General features: G+C 39.5%; 1 protein-coding gene across 1 annotated transcript in view; it reads left to right on the plus strand.

Annotated features, from left to right (window-relative positions):
* Positions 1 to 2066: 2066 nt before the first annotated feature.
* The window catches only part of LOC136240380 (uncharacterized), a 45358-nt gene continuing 30647 nt past the window's right edge, over positions 2067 to 16777 (plus strand). Inside the window, exon 1 of the mRNA XM_066031341.1 lies at positions 2067 to 2267. The gene's annotated coding sequence lies outside the window, so the exon portion shown is untranslated. The remainder of the gene's footprint in view (positions 2268 to 16777) is intronic.

Consider the following 16777-nt stretch of genomic DNA (forward strand, 5'->3'; position numbering starts at 1 on the left):
CCTCGTAGTTTTCTCAAACATTAATTATTAATTATTTAATTATTTATTTATTTATTTATGACGTAATTTTAACCGCGTTTCGTATTATTCTTAGTACTTGGTTATATAATAATAATTGCAGGACTCTGAAAGAGTATACGTGCAATATAGTATGTAGTTAAATTAAGTAGTTAAGTAGTTAAGTAGTTAATTAAGTATAAAAAGAATTATAAATTATAATTTGTTTTAAAAATCAGTAGCAGATCTACGGAATGCCTCAAAGGAATCCAAATTAACAACTGAGTTAGGTGAACTATTCCACAATCTGACAGTAGCTGGGAAAAAAATGAATTTGTGTATATCAATTCTTGAAAAAGGTGTTTGATATCTTCTATTGTGCCCTCTAGTAACAGTGTCGATGAGAGATATCTCATACTAGTGCGACAGAACCTTGCAATATCTTATAAAACATCATCAGTCTACTTACTTGTCTTCTAACCTCCAAGCTACACCATTTAAGCTCACTCAGAATACTGGAAACACTACTTGAAAAATCATAATCAGACACCACAAATCTGGCAGCACGTCGCTGAACACTTTCAAGCTCTCAATGTTAGTCTTAGTATATGGTGCCCAAACTATTGATGCGTATTCTAGTATTGGTCTCACATACAAGAAATAGGCTTGGCTTCGTATTTGAGAATTACAATGATATAGATTACGCTTAAGAAGTGCCAATACACTATTAGCTTTTCTGCAAATAGTGGTAATATGTTTGTTAAAGTTCATCTTAGAGTCCAATATCACACCAAGGTATTTTGCGTGACTAACCATTCTTAGTTGATTATTATACAGGAAATAGCTTGTGGGTTTTGGATTGCTTAAAGTAACTTGTAATACTTCACATTTATCTGTGTTAAATGTCATCATCCACTTATTAGCCCACTCTTCAATTCATAACAAATCCTCCTGTAAGAAACGACTATCATCCGTAGTATGTATTGGTCTATAGAGCAGACAATCATCAGCAAACAAGCCACAAGAAGATGATACACAATCAGGCAAGTCATTAATGTAAACTAAGAATAATAAGGGTCCGAGGACAGTGCCCTGGGGCACTCCACTAATAACATCGATGGGTGATGATTGAGAACCATTACAAGTAACATATTGAGTGCGGCTGCTCAAAAAGGATGAAGTCCATTCTAAGATCTCATGACGTATTCCATAATGCTGCAACTTATGTAGGAGATAACGATGTAACACCTTATCAAATGCCTTAGATAGGTCAAGTAAGATAGCATCAGTTTGAGTTTTCTGGTTAAGGTTTGACACTAAGTCATGAACTGTGTGTAACAATTGTAGCTCATGCAGTAGAGTGTTTGGCACGAAAACCGTATTGACACTTTGAGAGTATATTCAGACTATTCAGATGTTCCATAATATTAGTGTGTACTATTCGTTCCAGAGTTTTGCAACACACAGATGTTAATGAAACTGGCCTATAGTTTGTAGGGTTACTACGATTGCCCTTCTTAAATATAGGGGCCACAGAGGCTATTTTCCAGTCGTGTGGAATCCCTCCTTGTTTCAATGATGAATTAAACAGCAATGTTAAACTAGGAGACAATTCAAATGCCATCTCTTTCAATAGCTTGGGAGGGATACCATCTGGACCTGTAGCCTTGAAAGGATCGACTTGTGTCAATAGGGTATATACTTTTCAATAGATGTTTCAAATAATGGAAGATCAGGGTATGGGCTAGGACCCAGGTGTGGAGCTGGTGAATCATTATCATGAGTAAACACTGAGGCAAAATGTTTATTTAATACTTTATCCAAATTATCAGTATATGTAACCCCTTCGTTCTGTAACATAGGCACACCACAATTATCTTTACGGAGAGATTTAATGTAACGGAAAAAATTCTTCTTTCTTCCACTTCTAAATAGGTTAAACAGTGAGTTTAGCACGGTTCCTTCGTATTAGCATTAAAAAAATTTCGTAGGAATAGAATTCGTACGTTTTTTACCCTCAAAAAATGGCGGATGCGTTGTTTTGATGACGTAATAAAGTGCCACGCCTTGGCGCGTACATGGTCTATACGCTATATCAGTTCCGAGTCTTGTACGCTATAGAATAATAAATAAAATAAAAGCTGAATAAATATTGTGCGGTTAATTAAATATATGGAGTGGTCAGATTAAGAAAGGAAGTTGGACACTAGTAGAAACAGAAGGCATTCAAGGCAAGAATCCTATTCAACGAGCAGTGAGACTTCGGAGGGGTAAGTCATTTTGTGAATAGCTAGCTAGAGCTACTGTCACATCAAAAGTTTTCATATAGAGCAGTTTCAAAACCATGGTAACCAAAAATTACGCAATGGACACACCCAAATCGCCATGTTTTTGTACCAGACTGTTTCATGTTGCAAGTTGAATTCCTCGCTAAATTCATGCCAAGACTTATTAATACGTAAGTAAAAGAGATGCCAGTGATAGAATAAAGCATGTAGTTGAGTTATTACGCATTGAAAGATCCGTACTGCTTCCCAACAGGGTAGTTTCGTACTGTAGGAAGGAGAAATGCGTAAAGATGGATTTGGCCAAATTTTGACCTCTTCACCGCCCAAAGATGGTTAAAACTCAGGGGCGGATCTAGGATTTGTAAAAGGGGGGGGCTAACTCAAGGTTGGGTAGAGGTGTGCAAAGCACACTTCCCAGCATGCAAAGCATGCTGGAACTAGGGGGGTCTGGGGGCATGCCCCCCCAGGAAAATTTTGAAAAATAGATGCTAAAATACTGCAATTTGGAGACATTTCCACATAAAATTCATAATATTTTCTGCCTGTAGATATTTTATGTACTGCCTTTAGATTATAGGTATGGCTCTCTAAAGCATTTTGCTAATGGAAAAGTTTGGTAGGTACAGACAACCAAGTACATGATGCACCCCTCTCACAATTGCACAATACTGAATAGGTGCATGTTAGAATTATTAAGAATGTTGAAAGTGGAAAATTTTGAAATTTGAACAACACAAGATTGAATCTGAGAGCATTTTCAATGGAAATTGTGCACTTGAATTAAGTATTGCCATACATATTAACTACACTAGTAGATGAAAGAAGCCCTTTAAACAGACCAATGCACTTCATTGTATGTATAGGGGCTGGCAGATTTGGAAAAATTCCATAACAGAACCAACTACATGTTTCCAGTGAATGTTCTATTAGAGTAGTTAGCTGACTGCTCTATTAGAGTATCTCGATCTTGTACACCTCCAATGCTGATCCGGGTCCTTGTTACATAAACTTTAGCATAAATCCACTGATAATACCTTGGAAAGATGTTTATAAGGTGGTTTTATGAGTATTTGTATTATTAGTGATCATATAATTATGCTATAATAATAATAATTAGCCAGAATCGCTCATGTGCTGGGATTCCCACTTCGTGTGAAAAATCAGACAGCAAAATAAGACGGCTAAAGTTTAACTGATGGTTGATTTCGACAATAAAACTTAACTCTAGCAAAATTCACCACTAAGAGTCTTCTTTTGCTGGCGTTTTATCACAGTTTGGTAGTACGCCATTACCGGTCTCGTGCCTTTCAGGAGCTCTGGCTAATCCTGGGATAGCTGGATGTGGCTGTACGCTGCTGTGGTGTTAGGTAAAGACCTATACTGTAAGTTTCCCCTAGTTTTAACCACCTTTGGGCGGTGAATAGGTCGTAATTTGGCCAAATCCATTTTTACGCATTTCTCTTTCCTTCAAAACTGCCCTGTTGGGAGGCAGTACGTATCTTTTAATGCCTAATAACTCACCTGCACATTTGTGACCGGGCCTGCGAAAACAGGGCATGTGGGCACAAACTACACCCCGTCACTCTACAGGTCATATCTCAGTACTGGTACAGAATATCTGCATTCTGTAACTTGCATCATAATGCCAATTAAATGCTAACCAAAAGCTGAAAATTGGACCGCAATAGCATAATGGTATAAAAAGTTATGAGCGATGGAAGTTTGAAAAAGTAGGTAAAAATCATGTGCCCACATGCCCTATTTTCGCAGGCCCGGTCACATTTTATTCTATCACTGGCATCTATTTTACTCACGAATTAATAAGTCTTGGCATGGATTTAGCAAGGAATTCAACTTGCAACATCAAGCAATCTGGTACAAAAACATGGCGATTTGGGTGTGGTCCATTGCGTAATTTTTGGTTACCATGGTTTTGAAACTGCTCTATTTGAGAAGGTAATCAACATGTCATGAATTCGTAACTAAAAAACGGCTTTGTTAATTGTTGCAGAGGTTAAACACTGTAATACAAAATGGATATTTAGCCCACGGTATGCTCAGTTTAGTTGGTCATTTGTTGTGTAGCTATATAAAACATTAGGCTGAATTCGCGGGGGGTAGCTATAACAGTAGCCATTTCCAACCTACTGCATGACTTTTCACCACATGTATACATAGTTTGCCAATCAAAAATACAACCACATTCAACAATTCTTTTACGAGCTGCTGTACATGATAGCCAATGCTTCGTACAATATTGAAATACGCAAAACCAAAGTCATTAGGTCAAGTCATTAGGTCTAAGTCCTTGAAATTAGGTTAGGTAATCCTAAGGCTGCAGCACATGTTGCTGTCAGACCTTCAGTGCTGGTCACTGTACAGTGCTAATAATAATAATAACAAAGTTAGAGAAATAAAATTCCCCATAGGAAGCCCATACAAAAATTCTGTACGGCGTAATGTATGGGAAAATACAGGGCACCATGGGCACTTATTGTCAACGGTTATTGAGTTTTCCGCAAGTTTCTGTGTCATCTGGCAAAGTGGACATGCTGATTTTGATCGTATTTTGAAGAAGAGACGTTTCCGGTGGTCCACAACAAAAATGTTACTGGATCTGCAAAATGGGGTCTTATAGCCTTTCCAAATTTCCAAGTTTGACGAGTCATGTGTTTAACCTATTGTCTTAAAATAACATCCAGAAATATTGTTATGTTAGGAGTGTAAAGTGACTAAATTTCAGGCTGGTAGCTGCCTTGCTCACAAGTCAAGTTATGGATTGTCAAGTAGCGGGGGGCTACATGCCTATAAGACATTTTTCTTAGATCTAATTGGAAAGGCCCCTTTTTGCAGACCCGGTCACAAATATGTCTTGTGAAAAGCTATACTACCATCTAGGACTGTTCAGAATTCTGTGTACAACCATCCTGGTATAGCTATCCATGCACATCAATCCAAGTATAGTTTGTAAGTGAGCAGCCAAGTCTGTTGTGTTATGAGGAATCACTTTATAGTGTGCAACATTATGCATAACTTTTGAAAAAACAATGTTAGGCATGTGATACCACTTTGTAAGAATTCATAACTACCTGTTTGTGATTCCTAGAAATCATTAATTTTTGTACTTGCTGCAAAAGATCGAGATACTTTAGTAGAACAGTCAGTTGGAATTTTGATCTCATAGATCACTTTACATCAGCATGTTCCCACCCCCCAGCTAAGAAAATCTATGAAAGCTATACCAATACAACTACTAGCCATTTATAATACATAATTATACTAGAAGGGATTTGACAGGCCTGCATACAGCTAAATGTTTCTTTAATGTGAATCACTGATCCATTTTGTAATGAAATCACAAACATAGCTATATCTAAAACTAGTTAGCTAGCTGTTTTTTTTTGCCTACTGACCGACCCATTTGTCTTAAAATAAACCCAAGCGATAACTTTTCAAATAGATAAGGCCTCAACTACCAAATCAACAACACAATTTCACCCACAAAAATGATTAAATTCCTTGAAAAGTAGTTTGAAAACACATTTCTAAACAATACAAGCTCACAGTGATACAATACTAGTTTTCAATCATGAACTATTACACTTCAGAACCCAGTAAATCACACTACAGCAAATCCAATCACAGATCATCATGAAATGATTTCAAATCACGTACAGACTGCAAAGGTGTCGCACCCCTCGGAATGTATCCCTATAGCCGTTAAGAAATATGGTTTTAGGATTAGGAACAGCACCTCTAGGATTAGGAACAGTGCCCCTACGATTAGGAACAGTACCCTTAGGATTAGGAAAAATGCTCCTAGTTAGGATTAGGCCAGGAATACTTGATTGCTTGTTTCATTATTGAAGAAAATGCTCTACACTAGGCTGTCTGTTACTATAAAGGTTAGCTGAAGTCTTGTGAAGGCCAATACTTACTTTTTCTGAGGTGCAAGAAACATGCAGGTGTGCTGTGAAATGATACCCAGCTGCAGCTTTCTTAGCGTGTGCATGTGATTGATAATAGCAATAATGAAGTTTAAGGCAGTGGGGGAATTTCACGTCAGGCATTTTTCTAATCCTAAGAGCGCTGTTCCTAAGGCCAGGCAAACTTGAACTTGATTTATTAATATTGTTTGTCATCCCACCCTGAATCATGAAAGATGCCTGACGTGCAACTAGGATTAGGGGATGGTTTTAGCCGTTAGGTTAGGGTATGAGTTAGACTTTTATATTTGTAGTACAAAAGCAAAACAAGTAGCCAGCAAGCACCGGTGGTACAGTGGTAGGGTGTAATACTCCAAACCTTGATGTACGGGTTTGAATCCTGGTTGAGTCACTTTTTTCTTTGTTTCTTATATCTTTTTGTGTTATGATCTTTCTAAGCTTGTTTTGAAATTGCAATGACCGGCTAAATATCAACAGCCTAATAATCAGTCAGTCAATCAGTTAGTCAATCAGTTAGTCAATCAACCAATCAATCAAAAAAGAGTAAAGAAAACCGAGAGCAGGAAATAGGGGGATTGAGAGATCATTTGTGTTCACTGAATTCACTTGTGGCATACAAGAGGGGTCAATAGGACTGTAACGAGAACAGAATAGCAATGCTTGTTATATATTGCATGTTGGATTTTTACATCACAAAATACATTTTTGGCAGCATTTTTACTAAATCCTTCTATCAAACAATTGAGGTACCGGTACCTATCACTTAATCGACAGCAGTCTTTGCCTGACACAAGACAAAGTCTCAGAATAGCTTCTCTTTGCTCATCTGCTTTAACTAGATCCCAGGATTTGGTCTGGGAATGTAATTTCAGAAAAGGAAAAAAATGGTTGTCAAGTAAAAATACATAGCAAAATGGAAATGTTCTATACCAAGTCTACATAAAAGACTTAAATTCAACTTGCCAATGGCATCAACATGCAAATCAGCTACGTACCAGAATTGAATGGGTACCAGAATCAGATGGTAAACAAGTACCTGAAGCTCCACAAGAGATTGTACAATCTTCAAATGTGACCGGATTTCATATAACAAGGCTTCCACACACACAAAATCAAACTTACGATTTTACCAGAAATGGATTGCTGGTCTAATACACTATCATATTTCACACTGTACTTCCTTCAGCACTGGCAAGTCTGGTTTCTGTAGCAGCTTTCTTCCGACCCTGTCAAAGCCACGAGTGTGAGATTGGCACCATTAAATGGCCATGGCTTTGTGATAATGGTGTGTAGTGAGCTGGGACTTTACAGAGAGCTCGCCAATAGTGTTCTCAGTCAATTTGGAGTAATTTGAGGGCCATGGAGGGCCATGGAGAGCCCAAACTTGGCCTCTGGATTCCAATTGTCTTCTTACTCCATTTTTTACCCGTATATTAAGACCACCGTCCACCCCCACCCTTCCACCCTATTACTACCACCTGTGATATTATTACCCGCTCGAAAAAAGCTGCTCAAAACAGGGCAAATGTTGGGTATCAGAAATGTATACACCCACTCAGTGATAGCTAGTGAACAGATGAACAATTGGTGTAAATTTTGTCTGCACAGCTGTAGGCACTGGGAAGTTATTACACAATGATTCCTTAAAATTGCCATATCTCCTAACAAAGCTTTGTGCGTCGAAGCCTTGTTTTGTCAAATTCAGTCACAAATGATACTATACCTCCACTGTGTAGATCTACAAGACTGGTAACTTATAAATTTAACAGGGAGGAACTATAGTATTTGCATGCATGTCTGTGCTTACGTAGTCCATAGTTGTGGTTGTAATTGCATACTTGTAATCTACTTATGTAGCTGGCACATGTGTTGTGAGTTGTAGTGCCTACTAATCTTTGTGATTGTGCGTTGTAGTGATTGACAGTGTTTAATAGACTACATACTATTCGGCTAAACTTCAACTTACACTATTTAATTAAAATGCAACTTTGTGATTGACCCCCAAATGGATGTTGTAATATGTAAGTTGCCACCAACTTTAAACTTGTTTGGCTGGGTATGAACATCATAATCAGCTTTCTGTCATTGTTGTGACTTAGCTGCAGAGATGTAGCCAATTAGAGTTGTTCTCATTCAACGATTGCTCAGCATTTCAGATGCCATCTGATTTATAGCAGAATGAAGCGTTGATCTGTACTTGGCTAAGAAATTGACAATGGCTGCTTGAAGTCGTGAATTAGTGTGGGGATCAATTTTGTTAATGGCATTTTTGAAAGTCTGCACAAGCCTTTCAGCTTCACCATTAATTTTGATCTTGGTATGCTGAATGCCTCGACTTTCACAAAACTTCTGAAAAGTAGCTGAAACAAACTGTGGACCATTGTCGGGGGTGGCAAACCAAAAATTTGTCTATTAAGTGACATGTTTGATAGTAGCTTCAGATTCCATAGTGCGAATTTCAGGCCACTTACTGTAAGCATCAATGATCAGAATCCACATTTGTCTCTATCAGATGCAGTGAAGTCTATGTGAAGTCTTTGATATGGCTGAGCTGGTAATTCTGATTGGTGCAATGGTACTCTGACTGGGTCTCTATAGCATTCTGAGAACAGTTTCTGCAAGCTTTGACAAAATTTTCAATTTGATTGTCAATACCTGGCCACCAAACATGTAAAAGAGCTAGTGACTTCATTTTCGTCTTGCCAGGGTGACTTTCATGCAAAAGATGTAAGATTTTTGAATGAAAATTCTGTGGGACAACAGCTCAAATACTCCAAAGTAAACACTTGTTGGCAATTGCGATATAAAATCTCTTGTTGAAGAATGGTTTGAGGTTGTATGTCTGGTAAAGATCGCAAAGAAGTAGGCCATATGTGTAAAGTATAGCTGTAAACTTGTGATAATACTGATACTTGCATAGTAGTTTTCTGGATATCTGTAGCTGTGGTAAATTAGACAGTCCATCTGCATTGGTGTGTTGTGTTGATGGCTTGTATTGAACAACATAGTCATAAGCAGACAAAATAATTGCCCACCTTTACAAATGGCTGACGGCTGTTTCAGGGATACCTTTGGTTGAATGGAAGATTGGTTTGTGATCTGTAATAAGGTTGAACTTTCTTCCCAGTAGGTGTTGTCAGAATTTCTGTACACCATAAATGATGGCCAGAACTTCTTTCTGTGTTTGAGCATAGCTCTGTTTGGCTTTAGTCAGTTCATGCAAAGCATAAGCAATAGGTTTCTCCGAATCATCTGAAAGTGTATGAAAGAGAACTGCTCCAATACCTACTTGGCTTGCATCATAGGAAATGCTCAGAGGAAGATTGGGATCATTGTTTGACAATGTAGTGGAGGATGTCAAAACTTCTTTGATAGCATTTACAGCTTGTGAGTGTTGTGTGGTCCAACACCAATGGGAATCTTCGTGCAACAAATCATTCAACACTGCACACATTGTTGATAAACCATGTGTAAATCTGTCATAGTAATTAGCCATTCCCATGCAAGCAGTTCTGCTGGTTCTTAGGAAAGGGCATTTTGATTATTGTGTCAATCTTGGCTGGTTGAGGATGTATACCTTCTCTTTCAATGACATATGACCAAGGTATTCAATATTATTTTGAAAGCACTTACATTAGCTTTGTCCATTCTGAGACAGAAACCATATTCTTTGAGTTGTGCAAAAGTTGATTCAAGGTTTGCAAGATGCTCCTTCTCTGTACTGCTGGTAACAAGACGTCATCAAGATAATTGGCTGTGCCAGGAATATTTTGTATGACTCTCTCAATAATTCTTTGAAAAACAGCTGGGGCACAACTAAGGCCAAGCTTGTAGTGGTAAAAGCCTTGATGTGTGCTATTGACAACAAAATTTTGAGATTTGGCATCAAGCTGAATTTGGAGATTGGCATCTGCTAGATCATGTTCAGTTTTTGAAAACTTGCGACTTTGATTGAACTTGTGAAATATATAGGTCTTCTGGAAGTGGAAATGGGTGAGTATCAGTTTTGAGTACTGGATTTAGTGTCACCTTATAATCATCACATATTCTTACTTTCCCACTGGGTTTCTTGACAAACAACTATGGAGGTTGCCCAATCTGAGTGCCTACCTTTTCCAGTACACCATCTTCAATATAACTCAGCACCAACATTTAGTTTAAGAGCAAATGGCAATTTATGTGGCTTGCGATACTTTGGTTGTGTCATCTTTGAGGATCAACTTTGCAGTAATTGTAGTAAAGCAAGCAAGGCTTGGTTTGAACACTGAATAATATTCTGAATGAATTTCAAGAAAGATTTGTGAACATTCGTCTTGTACACTCACCAATGACACAATTCCAAACTACTGGAGGTCAATTTTGTTGAGCTGCATTTGACCATCTCTGTCAATAATATTTACACCATTGCGTGATCAGAGTTGGGGAAGTACAGTTACATATTACTTAAAATAAAATGTAACTTAATAATATTACATATTAAGTTACTTGTGAAATGTAACTTAATATTATTAGCTGTAAATATTAAAGTTATTGAATGCAAGTAACTTCACGTACTTTAATATTATGAATACTTCACATGTTTTCACACAGATGGTGGGCATTAATAGCAATGGTCTATGTGGTCACGTGGTACGCATCAGTCCAATGGACTGGGCAGCATCCTTTAATATAGGTGAAAGGTTAATGGATTGAGGTAATGGATCACTGAGTAGTTTAATGGATAAGGTAGGGGCAGGTGTTTCCGAACAAAATTTGTACATGTATTAGAAAATTGTTTGTTTCTCCTTGAGAGAAGAACATATTCTAACATGCTTGGTGCCGAATTGTAGCCAATAAACTAGGCTATCAGTGGTATAAATTGTGAGTGGTAAAGTATAGGGTGCTAGGAGAAAGAACAGCCTAAACTTGCAATTTGAGAAAATGCTAAAAATTTATGTGGCTGGGGTTTCCGGACACCGGTAAAAGTAGGCGTACCTGGCATTGCTATGGGAATTGCTGCACTCCACTGAGTGCCGTGGCCCAGCAGAGGCTGATAGCGTTCTGTTTGGCTGGTTACTTTGTTTATGGCAGCGATTTTTTTAGCAGCAGAAATGCGTTATGCTGCTCCGGACCTTGCAGTTGTCTTACAACGCTTTCGAAGATGCGACGTTTGATCTACTGCCTGGAAATCTGTACCAGCCCTTACCTGAACACACAAACAGCATACTTTAGCAATGTGGCCCAGCGGATCCTTGCTGCAGGCTTCTCCGGGCTGCTGGTTGTGTGATTGCGCATTCAAGTTGACACGACGCAGGTAACGGGCTTGGAATCCAGTTATACTATCTCTAAACCGTATATCCGTTCACTGTATAGTGTGATTGACAATTTGTGGTGCATATGGTCGCTTAGAATTACGAACGATGCCCTCAATCTACTGTTAACACGCGTATAGAAAGTTTTTTACACAAAATATTCTACATGCGCAAGCAAATCGTGACGAATCTCAGTAATCCTTGAAGCTATCGAGATAAAACTTTGGTATTTTATAGCACACAAGTGGATTACTTAGGTACTCAAACCATAGCCTGATTGGTTTCCATTCCATCCTTCAGTAGCGGATTATAAACGAAGTGTCCGGAATACGCAGCTGTCCGGAAACCCCCTTACTTACCTTAGTAAATAGCAGTATAAAAGCCATTTGTAATGTATTACTGGCTCATTGTTGCTCATAGTATTACTCGTTACATCGCGCTGATCGCCACTCGTTACCTTGCTCGTTATGTAATATTATTACTTTGTTCGTTACTAGTAACGAGTTAATAGTTTCTAAAAGTAACTTAAGTTATATTACATGCATTTCGCAATGTAACGCGTTATATTACTTCAACTCGCAAATTGTAATTAGCACATATTTATCGAATCACGTATTGTGGTTGTTGGTGGTATTAAGTATTCATCGAATTACATTTAGTAGATGCTGGTAGTATCACTATTAACTATATTTTTGGCAGGTGGTCAGGTTGTTTAATCACGTGATCGGGTGCACGTGATCCCCTCTCAACGCAGGTCGGTGACAAGCACGTAGCTGCTATTGCGTTTTCGAGCCTTTGTTGTAATCTGTATGGCTCGATGTAGGATTTTTGGCCCCTGCAGCTAACTCGAGCCTATCTGGATGAGAGTTCCATAGCCCAAAGAAAGCCCATAATGGGGTAGCAGGGGGTTCTAAGTGGCTAGTTGGAGTAGTTTAAACCTTGTCAAAAATGATCATCTTGTTTGACCTTGGTTTTCCTATCGCCCAGATGAGGTCTTGTCGCCTTTGATAGGCACTGTTAAGCGTTAGCGCCATATGGTTAGCACGTGTGTCTGCCTATTCATGGCTACCTGGCCACCTCTGTAAACCGTGCCAGCAGCGCAGTTTAGGAGCTGCAAATTGCTATTGGTTGTTGATACTGGCCGGTATAGAAAGGAATATATTTCAAAACGTTAAGTGAGTGATGTTGTATCAGTGCCATGCCCCGCTGGTCTGGCGAGCAATCCGCTGTCAGCGGACTACCCCAGCTTCATCGATACTTAGCTGCGTGACACTACAGCCTTTGTTTGATTGAAGTTTTATGGTCATAGTTATGACTTATGCTAAGACTGCTTGCTATAGGTGTGTCACCAGCGTGGTGCAAAGTTGGCAGTATCAGTAGCCGTAGCTATAGCTTGTTATAATGTACGTGTGTATGCAAGTGCGTTTTAGTGGCTGCATGGCCTGTTGGATTTTAGCACTGTAGTCATGTGATGACCTAGCTGATGTGCAGTTGCGCTCTGTCCCCAGCTCGCAGTGCAGTGATAGTGAGTAATATTGGCTCACCTATTTGTGCACTCTTGACACAATCATGATTGACATGTTCCCCATATCCGGAGAATTGAGGCACAGCCCAGTCTGGTGTCTATGTGTCACTACTCTGATACTGCTTAGGGGAATCTCACATCTCTATTTATAGTGTAAGTATGTGTGTTAACCATGCCTGGTATGATTTCAATAAACTAGTACATGATACCGCTGGCATGTGGTAATGATCAAATACCTTAGTACAACTTTGTCTTGTTGCCTGAAGTAGTGCTACTAGATCTAGACTCACTCGGTTGCTTTGTTCGGTGGTCACCATAGCTGTTATAGTGTGTTGCTTATCTGTCACATCCTGACTAGCTGGATATAGAATATTCTAGTCTGTTTTTTGTTTGTTTTTCTTTTTTTTGATTGCTAGGAGTTCTAGTCAAGGTGTTCCCAGCGAGTGAGCTGTACTAGTCGCAGCTGGTCATCTTGATTATTGGTTATTGATTTAGCTGATATGTGTGTACTGTACATGTGCTACTGAACATCGCTGCCACATCTAGCTACGGCAAATAATATAGTCTGGTGCTAACGCTCAAGTTGATGACTGACTACACTGTGCTGGTCACTTAGCAGGTATAGTCATATGCTCTCGGTGTAACTGAAGCGTGCTTAAACTGTGGCCACAGCTGCTGCAAGTCCTGCCATTTAGTGGTAGTGATTAGCTGATGTGTCACTGTACCATGCTACAAATGTAGCTGTCCTGTCATTCAGTTAAGTGTAGTAACTGATATGCTACTGTATAGGCAACTGAGTAGCCATTTTGTTTACTGCCATCGATGTTGTCATGTATAGCTGATACATATCTGTAGTGAACTGTGCTATACCACAGTATAACTGTCAAATATACTGCAAATGACACTGTCAGGTGCTATCGTTATAGCTGATGCAGGAACTAGGCCTTTATGATCAGTGTGGGTGAAGAGGAGTCTTTAGAGCACATGGTTGGACATGCTAAGTATGTAAGATTTTGCAGAGACCAAAGCCCAACCTCATGCGATTGCTATGGCCACTGTACTGCATTACTGACATAGTTGTCTCACCCACTGTGACTGATACTGAGTGATAGTGATGCAGTCAGGTGAGAAAGCTCATAGCTGCCCTGTGCTGTTACTATCTGTAAGATCTGTCGATGGTGCAGGTATAAATAACGCAACTAATGTGTAGCCGCAATTGTGATGTGGTCAGGATTATCTATCCTGGCATGGCTGTTACGTCTGCAACTAATGCGTCAGGTGTTTTCAGTATGCAGTTGAAATTCCTGACACTTCTGCTGTACATTATTTGTAGCAATCTATCTGATGTGTGGATGTAGAATCATGACAAAGCCAGATGTCACATCTACTACAATTGATACAGTCAGATGTAACAATATACCTGATATATGTGACTGCACAGTGCTACTGATGTAGCTGTCGTGTCCACTGAAGCTGCAATTGATGTAGTGAGCGTGTGTGGTTACACTGGTGATATTTCTGCTACCTCCATTGTAATTGATATAGTCTGATGCTAACAGTATAGACTGTACAGTGCTACTGGTGTAGCTGTCCTGATCATGATGCAGTCAGGTGATGATATAGCTGATATGTAGCTGCCCTGCTGAAGTTTCTACCACCTCCGCTGTGACATGTTCCTAAGTAACAATATAGCTGATGTGTGGCTGTTGCTACAGTGCATGGTAATAATGTATAGCAGTACTATGGCTGTCCCATTTTTCATTTTTTTTTTTTACCACTGATGTAGTCAGAAGCTAGCAATATAATGACTGTACAGTGTTGTTGACGAAGCAACTACAGCTGATGCATGCAGTATAACTGTCGTGTAAATGTGTGATGACAAGAGGTCACGTTCGCTGTGATTGATAGTCAGGTAGCTGATGTATGCATAATTGTACTGTGATACCAACATAGTTATCACATTAATTTTACTAGAATTGATGTTGCATCATTCATGTTTGAGAGCTGCCAATGTAGCCCATGTTTGAGTACTATGGATTTAGCCCACGTTTACTGATGTAGCTCATGGTTGAGTGCTATCGACATAGCTCACGTTTGAGTGTTACTGGCGTAGCTCATGTGTGATTGCTACTGACATCACTCATGTTTGAGAGCTGCGAACTTACCTCATCTGAGTGCTAGTGACATAGCTCATGTATGGCTACAACTAATGTAGTTCATGTCTGGTGCAGCTCGTGTTTGAGTGCTACCAGCTTACCTCATTTGAGTGCTACAGACTTACATAGCTCATGCCTGGGAGCTCCTGTCTGGGTACTATCAATATAGCTCATGTCTGAGTGTTACCAATGTAGTTTCTGTTTGAGCATCAGCGATGTAGCTCATGTAAGCATGTTTGAGTACTACCAACATGGCTCATGATCATGTCCACATAATGCTAATGATATAGCTCATGTTTGAGTGTTACTGACATAGCCCATGTTTGAGTGTTACCTGGACGTAGATCATGTTTGAGTGCTACCAACACAGCTCATGTCTGAGTGCTACTGATGTAGCTCATGTTACCAGCTTACCTCTTTTGAGTGCTATGTACCAAGTAGCTCATGTACGAGTGCTACTAATATAGCTCATGTTTGAGTGTTACCAAACATAGCTTATGTCTGAAATTGAGTGCTACTAATGTTCGTAGCTCATGTTTGCATGCTACTGATGTAGCTCATGTTTGAGTACTGCTGATGTAGCTCATGTTTGTGTTTGAGTGCTACCAACATAGCTCATGTCTGAGTTTAGTAGCCCGTGTTACCGACTTGTATAATTACCTCTTTTGAGTGCTACTGACATAGCTCCTGTCTGAGTGCTATTGATATAGCTAATGTTTGAGTACTACTGACTGCTCGTGTTTATGTGCTACCAAGATAGCTCATGACTGATACTGAGTGCTACTGATGTTTGTAGCTCATGTTTGCTTGCTACTGACATAGCTCATGTTTGAATGCTACCAGCGTACCTCTTTTGAGTGCTACTGATGTAGCTCATAATTGGGTGCTACTCACTCTTGAGTGTTTGCAATGTAGCTCATGTTTTGAGTGCTACTGATGTAGTTCATGCTTGAGTGCTACCAATATGTTTATGGCGGAGTTCTACTGTTGTAACTCATGTTTGAGTGCTACCGACATAGCTCATGTGTGAAAGCTTTTAACTTACCACATTAATTATGGGTGCTACCGATGTAGCTCGTGTATGGGTGCTACCGATGTAGCTCATGTCTGGGCACTACCAATGTAGCTCATGCCTGAGTGCTACCGACGTATAGTAGTTCGTGTTTATGTGCTACTGACATAGCTCGTATTGTGAGATGTAGACTCATGTTTGAGTACCAACTTACCTCATTTGGGTGCTAGCAACATAGCTCATTTCTGGGTGTTATAGCTGCTCATGTCTGGCTACTAGTGATGTAGCTCATGTCTGAGTGCAACTGACAGCTCATTTTGGGTGTTACCAACATATTGAGTACTACCGATGTAACTCAGATTTGGGTACTACCAATGTAGCTCATGATCATGTTTGAGAACTGCTGACATAGCTCGTTTGAGTGCTATACCGTCTTAACTCATGTTTCGGTGCTGCTGACATAGCTTATGTGTGAGTGCTACCAATGTAGCTCGTGTTTGAGTGCTACCGGTGTAGCTTATGCTGTGTGAGTACTACCAACATGGCTCATGTTGTGAGATG

Source organism: Dysidea avara, chromosome 12, assembly GCF_963678975.1.
Source record: "Dysidea avara chromosome 12, odDysAvar1.4, whole genome shotgun sequence".
NCBI lineage: Eukaryota > Metazoa > Porifera > Demospongiae > Dictyoceratida > Dysideidae > Dysidea > Dysidea avara.